We start from the raw sequence: 13,169 nt of genomic DNA on the forward strand, positions 1-13,169 counted from the left end.
TCATCTAGTAATAAGTTGGATGTTGGTTTCGGCGTGTTAGCTGACAATTTTAATTTTTGTGGTCAAGAAAGAATTGATAATTCTTTGAAGACTTTTATGGAGCATGAATTGGAGAAAATAAATAAAAGACATGAGAAGATTGAATTATTTCAATTTAGTGTGAGGCTAGTCGTTGTGATGGGTTGCAATTTATTTATCTTCTGGTTTCAAGTTAGTTTGGTATTGAGAAATACAGAATGGAATGAATTGATCGGCCATCCAAAAGATCGAGGTAAAGAAGGTTCGAATTCGAGGACGAATTCTTTCTAACCCGGTGAGACTGATACAAGAGAAAATCAGACACAAAATTTGAAGATTTGATGATTATTTCTTGAATAAGATCATCCCGAGAAAAGAAAGAATCGTACAAAATATTTGAAGAATATTTTTTAATTTTAGATATTTTTTTTCATTTATGGTAACTTTTCATTTATTGTTTAAGAGATGATTTTGAACCCGATTTGGGCCAGATTTTTGGCAGCTTACTTATTTTATTTTGTATTTCATTTTATTAGAATTATTAGGGTTTTGCTATTTTTGGTAAAATCCTAGAGGTCGAATTTTTCAGCTATATTAGCTCGGCTTGTGGGCGTTTTTCCAACAGCTTATTGTTATTGATTAATTATCAAAATTCAGAGTTTTCTCTCTATTTTGGGGTGAATTTTCTAGTTTCTTCCTTGCAAATTACCTATTGATTAGCCTACAGAATAATCGATATTCTGTTCCGGCGTCAATCTAAGGGCCAACTGTGAGCCAAGAAGAAGAAAATTAAAAAAAAAAAAAAAAAGATGAGCCCTATTGGGCCGTTATCGGTAGTAGCTGTGCGCTAAGAACTGACTAAGGGCTAACTGTGGGCCAAGAAAAAGAAAATTAAAAAAAATAAAATAAAATAAAAAAAGAAAAAAGATGAGCCCAATTGGACGGTTATCGGTAGGCGTTGTGGGCCAATAACCGACTAGAGGCCAACTGTTGACTAAGAACAAAAAAAAAAAAAGATGAGCTCAATTGGGCGGTTATCCAGTTGGCACACCAATACTGACAAGGCGCGTGAAGTGGTTTGTTTTGACCGCTCCTCATTTTTTTTTTTTTTTTTTTGTCCTTCAAAAGCCACTGGATGGGTTCGGATCTGGTGCATGCAGGAGCACTCTAACCTTGTAAGCTTGTAAGTATATGATCTTGTGTGGGTGAGTACATCAAAAGGAGAGTAGGACCTTAGGGCTGTGATCCAGTGTGGCGCATACAGGTGAACTCGCGAGCTTTGATTTGGTGTAACAGAGGTGCAAGTGGAATCGCGGGCTGGGATCCAGTGTGATGTACGAAAGCTAGATAGGTGAGCCTTGGCACGTGGGAGACACGCACAGTCAGTATAGATGGCGCATGGAAGCTCGTGGCAGCTCCACAAGGCACGTGGTTGCTGCAGTCTGGTAGATCGGCAGTTTCCAATCCTGGATCCAGGGTTTTCTTCCTCAGACGGCTGGTAGAGGCGGAGCGTGATTCCCAATGGAGGCATGTGGAGCTGCTATCAGAAACTACCTACAGCGCGTTAGAGCATGTTGAGGCTCTGATGGCTGTGAAACTGGTAGATCTGTGACGACTGGCGGCAAATCTATCTGATGGCATGATTGTCGAGGTGGTTGGATGACCGTAGCGGCGCGTAGTTGTATGTGTGGAATTTTTGGGCGGCGTATGGAAGCACGTGACGATGACTATGGTGGTGATCTCGGTGGCGATGGAACCGTCTGCTTTAGATCTTTCGATTGGCGCGGCTACCAAGGTGATTGGACGACTTTGGAGGTGCGGAGTTTCTAAGGCAGAAACTCTTGGCAGCGGATGGAGGCGTGATTGAACTATTTAGGCTAAGGAAAGATGGCTTTGATACTATGTTGAGATTTGTGTACAAATCTAAAATAAAATAAAAGCGGAATGATAGCGGAAGCAAGAGAGAGAAAAGAGACAGAGAATTTACGTGGTTTGGTCTATGACCTACGTCCACAGGGTAAAGACCAAAAGGCTACATTGTGCTCAATAACTTGATTGCTTACAATACATAGGTCCTTATTTATAATTGAATAAGTCAATCTATACAAGTAAACCTAAATCGACTTATACAAGAAAACACAAATCGGCCTAAACTAGGAAATATAAATCAATAATATTATATTCAGAATATATTTAGAATATATTCTAACACTTGAAATTCTAAAACTTGTAATTAACACCTCAACTTTGGAATTGTTGTTATCCATAAGATCTAATGACTTAAAGGTCATTCAACATAGGGGTGAAAATGTGGATGTGGATGCGATTATTAGCAATATCTGCATCCGCATTCGTATTATGTGATTACTATCCGCATCCGCACGTTTATTCCAGTTATTATTTACTATCTGCATCTGAGGTAATTGGCGCTTTGGATTACTATCTAAATCTATATGCAAGATTAAATAATGCAGTTATTACTATATACAAGCTTAAATAAATTAAGATTTAACTTGTTACACAATTCGCGATTATCAGTCATAGAGGTTCATTGTTTCATAGAGTAATTGAGATTTGGATTACCAAAGAAAAGAAAAATAAATAAATAAATGCAATGACGTATGACTTTGAGATGATACTGAAAAAAAACTTAACATAACCTAAATGTCTTAAACTTACTAAATCCAAAACGACGTCGTTTTAGTGAATTTAATATATATATAAAGGGAATGCGGTAACCGCATCTACATTCCTTAAAACAGCTATCCGCATCTACATGTGTGGATAGCGGAAAGTGGTTAGGTGCGGATAGCGGATACAAGTGATTATTATCCGCCTACATTTTCACCCCTAGTTTAGTATTCAAAACCATAACTTTGTTTACAATTTTTCAACTTTCCAATATTTAGGAAGAAAAAAAGAAAAAGGCCAATAAAATGATCTTGTCCCAACGGTTGTGCCACTACAATGACATCATTTCGACATTTCTCTTATATGATTTAAAATCTTAAGCTCACATCGATTAAACCCAAAACAAACTCAAACCATGGCCCATGTTGCATCACCTCACCCATGGTCAACCTGTTAGAGTATATTAGGAGCAATTCTATACATCATATCCATGTCCATCTAAAAATGATGTGACTTTTAAAATCGTCATTTGATTTATGATAGATCACTATTGAATTTTAATCAAATTATGATTTTAAAAGCCACATTAGTTTTGAAGAGATACAAGAGGAACATAGGTCCTATGATGTCTAGAACTACTCATATATTAGGGGATTTGATTTTAGAGATTTATTGTAATTATGTTATCTTCTATAATCAGATTTGATGGTAGTCAAATTTTATTATAATCAGATTTGATAGTAATCAAATCACATTGGATTTGATTCGATTACCATACTTATCTACCAAAATTCTCCTATGAATATGAGTCTCATGTATTGTGAAACTATCAAAAGGAATAAAAGCAAAATGTAACACTTTGGGCTTTATTCCATGGACGTAGGTCATAGACCGAACCACGTAATTCTTGTTCTTATTTTTTTAATTTCACTTTATCTTTAATATATTTTATGATTATATTTTCTTTCATGGTAGTAGTTATAGGCTAACCTTAATGTTCAATCCAATGTTCTTGTGAATTCTTTTGTTTTCTATTTTATTGTCTTGTTCTTAGTAGTTTGCAAATCTCTCATCACTTGTGTTTCATCCGTGCCACTTACCTGCCTTTTGGCTTTTACTATTGTACGTTGTAGTTCACAATAGTAATTGCTCCTAAAATGTCGTGACACAAGTCCATGGAAGTAGAAACACGCATCTGCCTCTGCCTCCACACATTCTTTTTTTTTTTTTTTCCTTCTTTTCTGCTTTCACGCTGCAGGGCTCACTGGCCACTGCTCAGTGCTCCCACTCCCAGTCCTAGCCTAAGCAACTTGCAGCCTCCCACTTTCTCTTCCAACACCACAAGAGCATACGACATATAGTGGATTGTGGAATGAGCGCACCACAGTATCGTCCTACACTTTTTGATTCATATATAAAACTGGCATACAAATGTGAGTCCTACATGCCAATGTGGATTATGGAACCTCCTTTGTGCTATTTTTCAGCCTAATCAAAAGGAAACAAAAGAAAGCTCGTAAAGTGTACTCTTATTAACAATACAAAAGTGACCTTGCCAATTTTTGTATAAACCATTACCATTTTATGTGGTAAAAAGGACGGTTGATAGTCTTTCGGCCTCGTATGGAACAGTCAAGGGCGGAACCACGTGCATTGGGGGGGGGGGGGGGGGGGGACGAATGTGCCCCAAAAATTTTAAAATTCAGCTTAAAATATATAAATTTATAAATTTATCCTTCCAAAATAATTTTTTTGTCCCCCTTAGAATTTTTTCTTTATACTTTGACCCCTCTTTTATTTTGGAAGACCAAAAATATTCCTTGTACTTGAGCTCACAAGTCACAATCAGAAGCCTGCACTGCCAGGCTGGACGTCTACAAGCAGCAAGGACCAGCACGTCTGTTGCGACTACAAGCTCACAAGGCACAATCAACAACTGCAAGTCTGCAAGCTCACAACCTTCCTCACCTCAGTAAGCGTGAAACCCTTTCCTCTTCAACCTTCCTTAGCAAGCGTTTCAATTTTTTCTTAGAGGATCGCTCCTCAGCTTCAAGCTCACAAATTCGTGATGGAGCATGGAATAGCTTTGCTTGCAAAGCAGAAACAAAAGAGATCGAAGCACCCTTTCGATCCTGGAGAAGCCCCATGCCGGCCGCGACCTCTTAGGTCCATCCTATTCCACCCTTTTTTTAGTTGAATTTTCTTTTTATTTTTGAAAAAAAATATGTGAAACTTTACTGAGGGATGAATGATTAACTCTTAGATCAAAATAGAGAATTAAAACAAACGAACAGAATTAGCACGATATAAGGATACATGATTCTGTCTGCAGAGATATTTCACCGTCCTCCTCAGCCTAGAAAAAGGGGAGCATGATTTATAAATTTAAAAATGGGGAAAAAAGAAAAGAAAAGAAAAATTATTGATCATGTTAGGTTCATTTTGGCTTATATTAAATTTTAAAAATTAAAAATAATCCGTAGGAATTTTTCTTTTTGTTACTTTTTCTTTTAATAGTAGCTGTACGAAATATGGATCATGTGCTTTCTAATAGTAGTCTTTTTCTATGGACCATGTGCTTGCTCAGTTTCTCTTTTATATATTTGGTCAAATATGTTCTGACTTTTAAATGGATTTATCATTTAGGTTTTGGAGCAACATTGTTATGACTTGACTCTCTATCATTATTGTTGTTGAGAGTTTTGGGGGATCTTGTTAAGAGAAAGTGTTTACGCTCAAAGGTACCACTTTTGTTTTTTGGACCCTATAAATTGCGCTTCGTTTATTTTACTAATAGTTTATACTATTGTGTGTTTGTGATATCATGAAAATTTGAAATTATAATTTCGAATCTAATAGGTACTTTGATGTAAAAAAATTATACAAGTTTTTTTTATTGTTAGTGGTAATAAAAAATAAAAAATATCACTTGTTAGTACTAATAAGAGCTATAATGAAATTCTAACAAAAATCTTATACGTCTAGAAATATCACTTGTTAAGCTCGTCCCCTCTTACCAAAAATCCTGGTTCTGCCCCTGGGAATAGTGGAGGTGTTTCTGCTGGAAAATGGGTTGTATATATTTCGTTTTGAAGATGAACATTCCAAGGATGCTGTTCTTGAAGTAAAACTTTGGCACATTGCAAATAAGCCTCTCATTCTACGGAAATAGGTTCCAGGTATGCAGCTTCTCAAATTGTCTTTATCCTCTGTTCCTATTTGGATAAAACTTCATAGTCTACCTATGGAATATTGGAATGCTACATGTTTGGGCCTCATAGCTAGTGGGCTGGGTAATCCCATCTGTGTTGATTCTGTCACTGAGGAACACCGTAGACTTGGGTTTGCTCGAGTGTTAGTTGAGGTTGATGTGGTTTCTGGTTTTCCTAAGGAGGTCGATGTAGTTGGTCTTAATGGAAAAGTCATAAAAATAGGTGTTAAATACCCATGGCTGCCTATTAAATTTAAGAATTGTAATCTTTTTAGGCATGGTACTCACACTTGCCCCAAAACTGAGAAGGCCATTTGGGCTACTCAAAAGAAGGAGCCAATAAAACAAGATGTTTCTAAAGCTCTTGTCAAGAAGAAACCTGTTGGGGTTTATAAGCCTGGTCCTTCTGGTGTGGAGAAATGGACTGTGGTGAATCGTGCAAAGAAAACACCTAAATCTTGGCCTATTGCAAAAGATAACAGTTCATTGGACCAATTCTTTTCAATTGCTAGCCAAGGCAGAGGGTTTTAAGTATGATGACAATGAGATTAGGAAGTCCAATGGGGCTCTCCAACTCATTTTGGATGAAATGGTGGATTTTGATTCTTCCTTTGCTGATGATAAAGGGAAAGGAAAAATGGAGGGAGGAGATGAGGAGGGGATGAGGGGATTCTCACCTCATTCAGGAATCTACTTGTTTGGAACATAAGGGGCTTGAACCACCCCTCCAAATAAAGTGAGGTTCAAAGAATGATTCAAGAGAAAAAGATTGGTTTGGTTTGTTTGATTAAGACCCGAGTGAAGGAAACAAAGGCTGGCTCTACTGTTTCTTCTTTACTTCCTGGTTGGGATTTTATTTCAACTATGAGAAACATTGTCTTGGTCGACTTTGGGTTGGCTAGAATAAAGATGCGTTTTGTAAAGACCAAGAATTTAAATAGGAAGTTTAGCCATTTTTAAATGGTGTTTATTAAATTAGATGGGACTAATACTAAGTCTTAAGCGAATGTGTTTATGCAATTGAGTAAAATAAGATTGAGTAATAATTATTAGAAAAATGAATAAGATAAGATGGGGGCAAAATTGTAATTTAGAAAGGATGAGGGCTAGAATTGGAATAAGACCAAAGTTTGGTCTTATCCACAACCACGTGTGTGGCTGTGGATTGTTGTGGAAAATGTCACTCTCCCCCTCAAGCCCCACGCACAGCACCCCCCCTCTAATTCTTCTTCCTTTCTTCTTCTTTCTTTTTCTTCTTTCTTCTTTCTCTTCTGTGTCCTTCTCGCCAGACCCACAGAGACAGCAATAGAGAGAGTGAGAGAAATCAAGTGAGAGAGAGTGAGAGATAAGAGATTGAGAGGGAGACCCGAGAGATTTCCGTGGAAACCCGTCGAACCCGCCAGAAACCCGTGACCCGTGTATGCAACCCGACGAATCCGGGAGAACCCGTGTGACCCGATCCTTCGGTAGTGAAGTCCGGAGCGATTTCCAGCGGCTCCAGTGGATTTCCGGCGAAGACCCGTGAGGCACGAACCCAGAACCCCTCAAACCCGCGACCCGTGAGCCCAGAAAACCCAAGGACCCGTGACCCGCCTGACCCTAGAAGAAGACCCGATTCTTCATGGCGTTTTTCGGTGGCTTTTCCGGCAGTCCAGTAGCGATTTCCGGTGGATTTGTTGAGGAAAATCCCTAAGGTATAAAAATCCTATGATTCTATTTAATTTGTAAATTGGATTATTATAAACCCTGTTGGTTGTTGGATCGGCTGAGCCGTGATTAGGTAGTTGATGTTTTCTGTTTTGGGGGTTCTTGATTTCCAGTGTGTGTCCGGCTGAGCCGTGTGTGTGTTGTTTATTTTGTGGATTGATTGGATTAGTGTGAAATTAGGGTTTGGTTGGATTATGATTTTGGGGGTTCTCTACTATTGGCCGATTGAGTGTATATTTATGGATATTGTGCTATTTGATCAGTACACAATGTTTGATTTGAGGAATTATTGTAGTTGGATTGGTGTTTTGGATTCTTGATCGGTTGAGTGGTGTGTTTGCACTGTTTGGCTAGGTACTGATTTGGGCTGATTATTGATGTTTGATTGAGAGTGTATTTGAGTATTGTTTACCTTGTGGGACAGTGAGGGTGTGTTCTCGGTGGATGATTTTCCTAGCTAATAATATGTTGATTTTAGTCCATAAATTATGGATTGAAGGATTGCTCTTTGTTGTTGACCGAATGGTTTTTTTTTTGGATTGGGTTTGATTATTGATACTTGGTTCTTGTGTTCTTTGGCCGGTTATGTTGTGGGGTAGTTTTTTGATTAAATTCTGAATTTAAAGCTTGGTTAATATTGGATTTTGAATTAGAATTTTAATGTTGATTATTGGTGTTGAATTGTTGAATGTGGTTTGTTGTTGTGGATGAAGGCTGATTTGAGGGTTTGAAGGCTCAGTGAATTAGTTGTGTTATTTTGTTGTGGATTATCGGTTTAGGTGATTTTTGGGTGTTAGTTTCATGATGGGAATTGTTGGGTTTAATGATGAAATTATGGATTTGTTTTTAATGGCTGATTTGATGATGTTTTATTGAGTCTTGTTGGTGGAGCTTGGTTGAGGATAGGTTCCGGTTAATGTCACAAGGAAATGGTCGAATGGTTTGGTTAGTTCCTTGTGGTAGCCGTGTGTAGAGAGTGATTTTAATAGGTGTTGTGATGAAATGTTGTTTGGAGAGAAGTTCATGGTTATTGAATCCTCTTTCGGAAATGACTAAATATGTGTATGTGAAATTGATGATCTTGGAAAGTGTTGTGGTTGGTTATGTTTTAGATTGTTATGCCCTTATTGGGGTTGAGTTGGTTATAAACTAGTAAGAAAATAAATGAGTAAAGACTACATTGAGTAAACGAGCAAATAAAGTATGTGGGCATAACGAAAGAATAAACCCATGAATAGGTAAAGTGACTATATAAATAGATTATAGGATTTTAGTATAATATAGTTAAAGACATTTAGATAACCTTTAAGATTAAATCACTAGGGTTCTAGGTTAGAAAGACTTAATGGATAAGTGTATCAATAATAAGGTAGGAGCGTTTATGTGGAATGGTGGTGGACTAATAGCAAATTAAGCCTAAGTATAATGCTTGGCTTTGAGGTTAATGTATATGGCTCAAGCTTTAAGAATGTATATTATACTATGTGATCGTAAGTAGCTTAAAAAGAGCTATTAGATTAATATGTTGTATAAGGTTAAGGTTCTATAATCTAAACTATTTATATGGTTAGTAATTAAATAACTAATGCACTTATTCATTTATATTAAAAGTACTTAAGTTTATTACTGAATTAGGCTTATGTGGATAAACAAACTATAAGCTTAATGTCTAATAATGATAGTAAGGTAACTTGGTATCCAATTTACTTATCTACGTACACTAAGTAATTTAGTATATTAATGGACTAGGTTTAAGTATTGTATATTTATATGTATATATGTACATATATACATATGCATGCATACATGTTAAATATATAATGTTAACTTAGTAAATAAGCAACAAACCATTAATGGATTCACAATGGTAATGTGATGTAATAAATAATATGTAGGCGAATAAAATGGTAAATACATCTCCTAATTAATAAGAAAGATATAATAAGAACTTATAACCAATGATTAGCCTAATAAGTAGTTTAGGATATCTAGCTAGCTTTAGAAGCGAGTGATGTGACATGTGAGCACGCGGGTAGTTAGGATGTCATAGAGTATGTGATTCAATAGCATAGTCTAATGCTACCAATGGTTGCAGGATCATGTTCGGATTGGAGACTTTAAGTGGTTCTCCAATGTAGAGTCCAAGTGACTAGAGTCCAAGGAGTGTTCGAGTTGGAGTCCAATGCAGCCAAGGTGGGTATTCCACTCACTAAGAAAATATATATTTTTATATGTATTGGATTGATAAAAATATATATATTGTTTATGAAACTGAACCAACCATATGATGAAATGTATATGCTTTGAGATGATTTATTAGTTTCGATTATGTTTAAACTATATCAATGATGTTTAAGAGATAGTGCAAGAGTGAAAAGTATTGACTAGATTTAAAGTGTTAAGTTCTGCGGTTGAGATTTAAATTATGCAAATTGTTTGAGAACATGTCATGTTAAAACTGCGTAGATTTGATAAAGAAACTAAGTTTTGAATGATTTCAAAGTGTTGGGTAAAATGCTGGATTTGTTTAGTTTTAAAAGGGTGTGATTTCAACTGCATGATTTCAGCGTGACACAGTAGGGAAATATATACTGGTCAAGCACGGAACATTGAGCATGTAGTATAGAGCATACATATCAGAGTAACAGTATCAGCACATTGAGGCAGTATCAGCAACACATTGAGGCATGCATAGCATATATAGCATTGTTTTGTGAGAGATGTTTTTTATGTTATGAGTAGTTTTGCTAGACGTATTGGTATGCATAAGAGTCTTCATGAAAAGATCTTATGTATATTTTTATCGGATGGTCACATGTGTTAATAGCATACATTGAACTTGAAAGTACATGGATACTGATGAGTGCCAAAAAGTGTATATTTGGACCCCTTAATTTACATTAGTTAAACCTTTAGCTTTATTATTTTCTAATGCTTTGGTTAGTTTTAGTGTTTTTATATTTTGTAGGACAATAAGAGAGAAATGATATAATTCAAGCAAAATACAAGGAAATTCGGATGCAGCAGACCACTACATTTAGACTGATCATAACAGGACCAAACGATATCCTTTTTGGGAGTTTCTTAGGTCTAAATTTAAGTTCAAGATGTCAGCTTTCCAACGCAACAAGTTTCAGCCAATTTGGAGATGCGTGTAAAAAGATATGGCTGTTTGAATTTCAGTCGTTGGATCATCCCGAAAATCCGGAACCATCTCTCTTAATATTTTTCTTTTGCCTCATTCCTTGTCTCCCCAAAGCTAGAGCCAATACACGATTTTCTCCACATTCTCAGCCACTTAATCACCTTTTTTTCCCCACTCAACATAAAATACCATCTTTCCATAAAACACTCACCACTCATTCCATAAAACACTCACCACTCATTCCATAAAACACTCACCACTCATTCCATAAAACACTCATCACTCATCTCTCCACTCATACATAAAATAACACCCACTCACCCATTCCACACAAACCACTTGGCTATAAAAGGAGACCAAGGCTGAAAATCAAGGGAGAGAGGAGGCATGAGCCTCTTTGTACATAACTTCTTGCTTATCTTCTTCTTGTAGCTTATTTCTTCCCTTTTGCAACTCTTTGATTTTTATGCTTTTAATTTAATGTTTTAAGTTGTAGTTATTTTATCATGTGTAGCTAATATTTTCGTTTGGGGTTGAGGATGAGACCTCACCATTGAAGAGAAACCGAGTTTCTTGCTTGTTCATGCTATTTGAGTTTATGGGTTTGATTTCTCATTGTTCTACTTCGATTTTTATGAGATGATGTTTTGATATCTCTTGTGGTTTCCGGATACAAGTGATGATGTGGAATAAGTTTCATTAAAATTGATTGCTTGGTGTTTGATCTATCAAAACATTGGATATTCATTGTGCGTCGTTCGACTAATACATTGTTTTATCGGTTTGAATGATGATATCCATTGTGATTGAATGATACATTGGATGTTTTGATTTCAATTGGTACTCTTTGTGATTTGTGCTATGAACGGAATCATTGAATATTTCAAATGATTTTTGAAGCAATGTAGAGCATACCTAAGATTTGTATGTGACAACCTCAAAATATGTGTGATGAGCATGAGATTAGGTTATTGTGATTTGGTGAGTGTGGATTCCGAAACCCTAGACCCCTTTATCTTCATTATTTTTGTTCATGTTTTCTTTTATCAAAAACCTCTAAATTTGGAACTAGGTTAAAATAGGATTAGTTTGAATAGAGATTAATTTTCGCAACACAATTCCCTGTGGGATCGACCTCGCACTTGCATAACACTATATTGCAAAACGATTCGTGCACTTGCGAGTACTATTTTAAAACACATCAGATACATGACTACCCAGGTGCGAGTAATGGCATGTCTATGAGTAGGAAGGTTGACTGTTCTTGTTCATCAGGAAATACGTGTTAGCATGATTGAGTTTAACTCTAGTGCTCTCATGATCTACTGACGTCAAGGCACGAAGCTGGAATACGATTAGAGATGGTGTTGCGAGTGTTTTGTTGAAGGATGTTATCCTAGTATGGAAAAGTAAGATGCCATGTTCTTTGCTTAAGACTTATGTGTATACGTGATATCTGTGATGGAGTGATCGTGTGCACATATGTCCAAGCGACCGGTGAAAAGTATTATTATAGAGGGGTCTATATGTAGAGTCTTCCAAGCGGTAGATTGGAACTTCTACATATGTTCACAGCTATATAGTATGTTTTAAATGTTTTCTAAATAGTCGGTGTTTGCTGCATTAGCTATTGGTAAATTGTGGCTAATATAGTGCTCGCACGACTAAAAATAAATAGAGGTTGGTTCTTTGTGAAAACTCAGTTAGTCTTATACCACTGAGGTCTTAGTATGAGGTATACTAAGGCGGTGAACTCATTCTTTCACCTATGCGGATGTGGATACCACCACAACCGTGTAGATGATGTTTTCTTTGGCTGCAGGTACTTCGGTATAGTCGATGGGTCGGTAGCAGTGTGCTTGCGATATTATGACTGAAGCTCGCCGCGACAGTTGTAATTGTCGGACCACGGGTTGTCCACTATTTTATAGGTTTGGTATGGCTTGTGACGTTTGTGTCACTTATTCTTTGTTAAGCCATTATTGTTATAGTGTTAATAAGACTAAAACAGATAGATGTTAAATGGCTCTTTGTTGTAATTAACTTGTGATAGATGTATAAGTTGTAATTTCCGCTATTCAGATTTATGTTTTCCGCTGCATAGATAGATGTATGTTATACTCTGATTATCAGGTACATGTTATGGGGCATGTGCCATATGTTGGCTGAGCGACACGTAGTCGTGCCACTGCGATGACTCGTTTTATGTTTGTATAAAAAAAACAAACGGGTCGTCACAGAAAATGGTATCAGAGCAGTTTGTTCTAGGGTTTGTTAGGAAAAGAGGAAGTCTAGGTTTGTATTAGAGTCTAAGGATAACAAGAGAGCCTTAGGATTCTAAAAGTTTTAACACAGATAAGAAAACTTAAATATGAATTCTTGTATGCATTGCATGAATTTTGTAATGCATTTAATATGATTCGTGTTGTCTATGTAGCATAGTTCTGTGTAGACAAG

At 36.6% G+C, this 13,169-nt stretch overlaps 1 long non-coding RNA gene across 1 annotated transcript; it reads left to right on the top strand.

The window, feature by feature from the left end:
* The first annotated feature begins 9,269 nt into the window (after window positions 1-9,269).
* On the top strand, window positions 9,270-12,887 carry LOC133869578 (uncharacterized). The gene is made up of 2 exons (XR_009900477.1): window positions 9,270-9,760; window positions 12,535-12,887. It is a non-coding gene; the product is annotated as an uncharacterized LOC133869578 (long non-coding RNA).
* The last annotated feature ends 282 nt before the right edge of the window (window positions 12,888-13,169 follow it).

This window comes from Alnus glutinosa, chromosome 5 (assembly GCF_958979055.1).
Source record: "Alnus glutinosa chromosome 5, dhAlnGlut1.1, whole genome shotgun sequence".
NCBI classification, from domain to species: domain Eukaryota; kingdom Viridiplantae; phylum Streptophyta; class Magnoliopsida; order Fagales; family Betulaceae; genus Alnus; species Alnus glutinosa.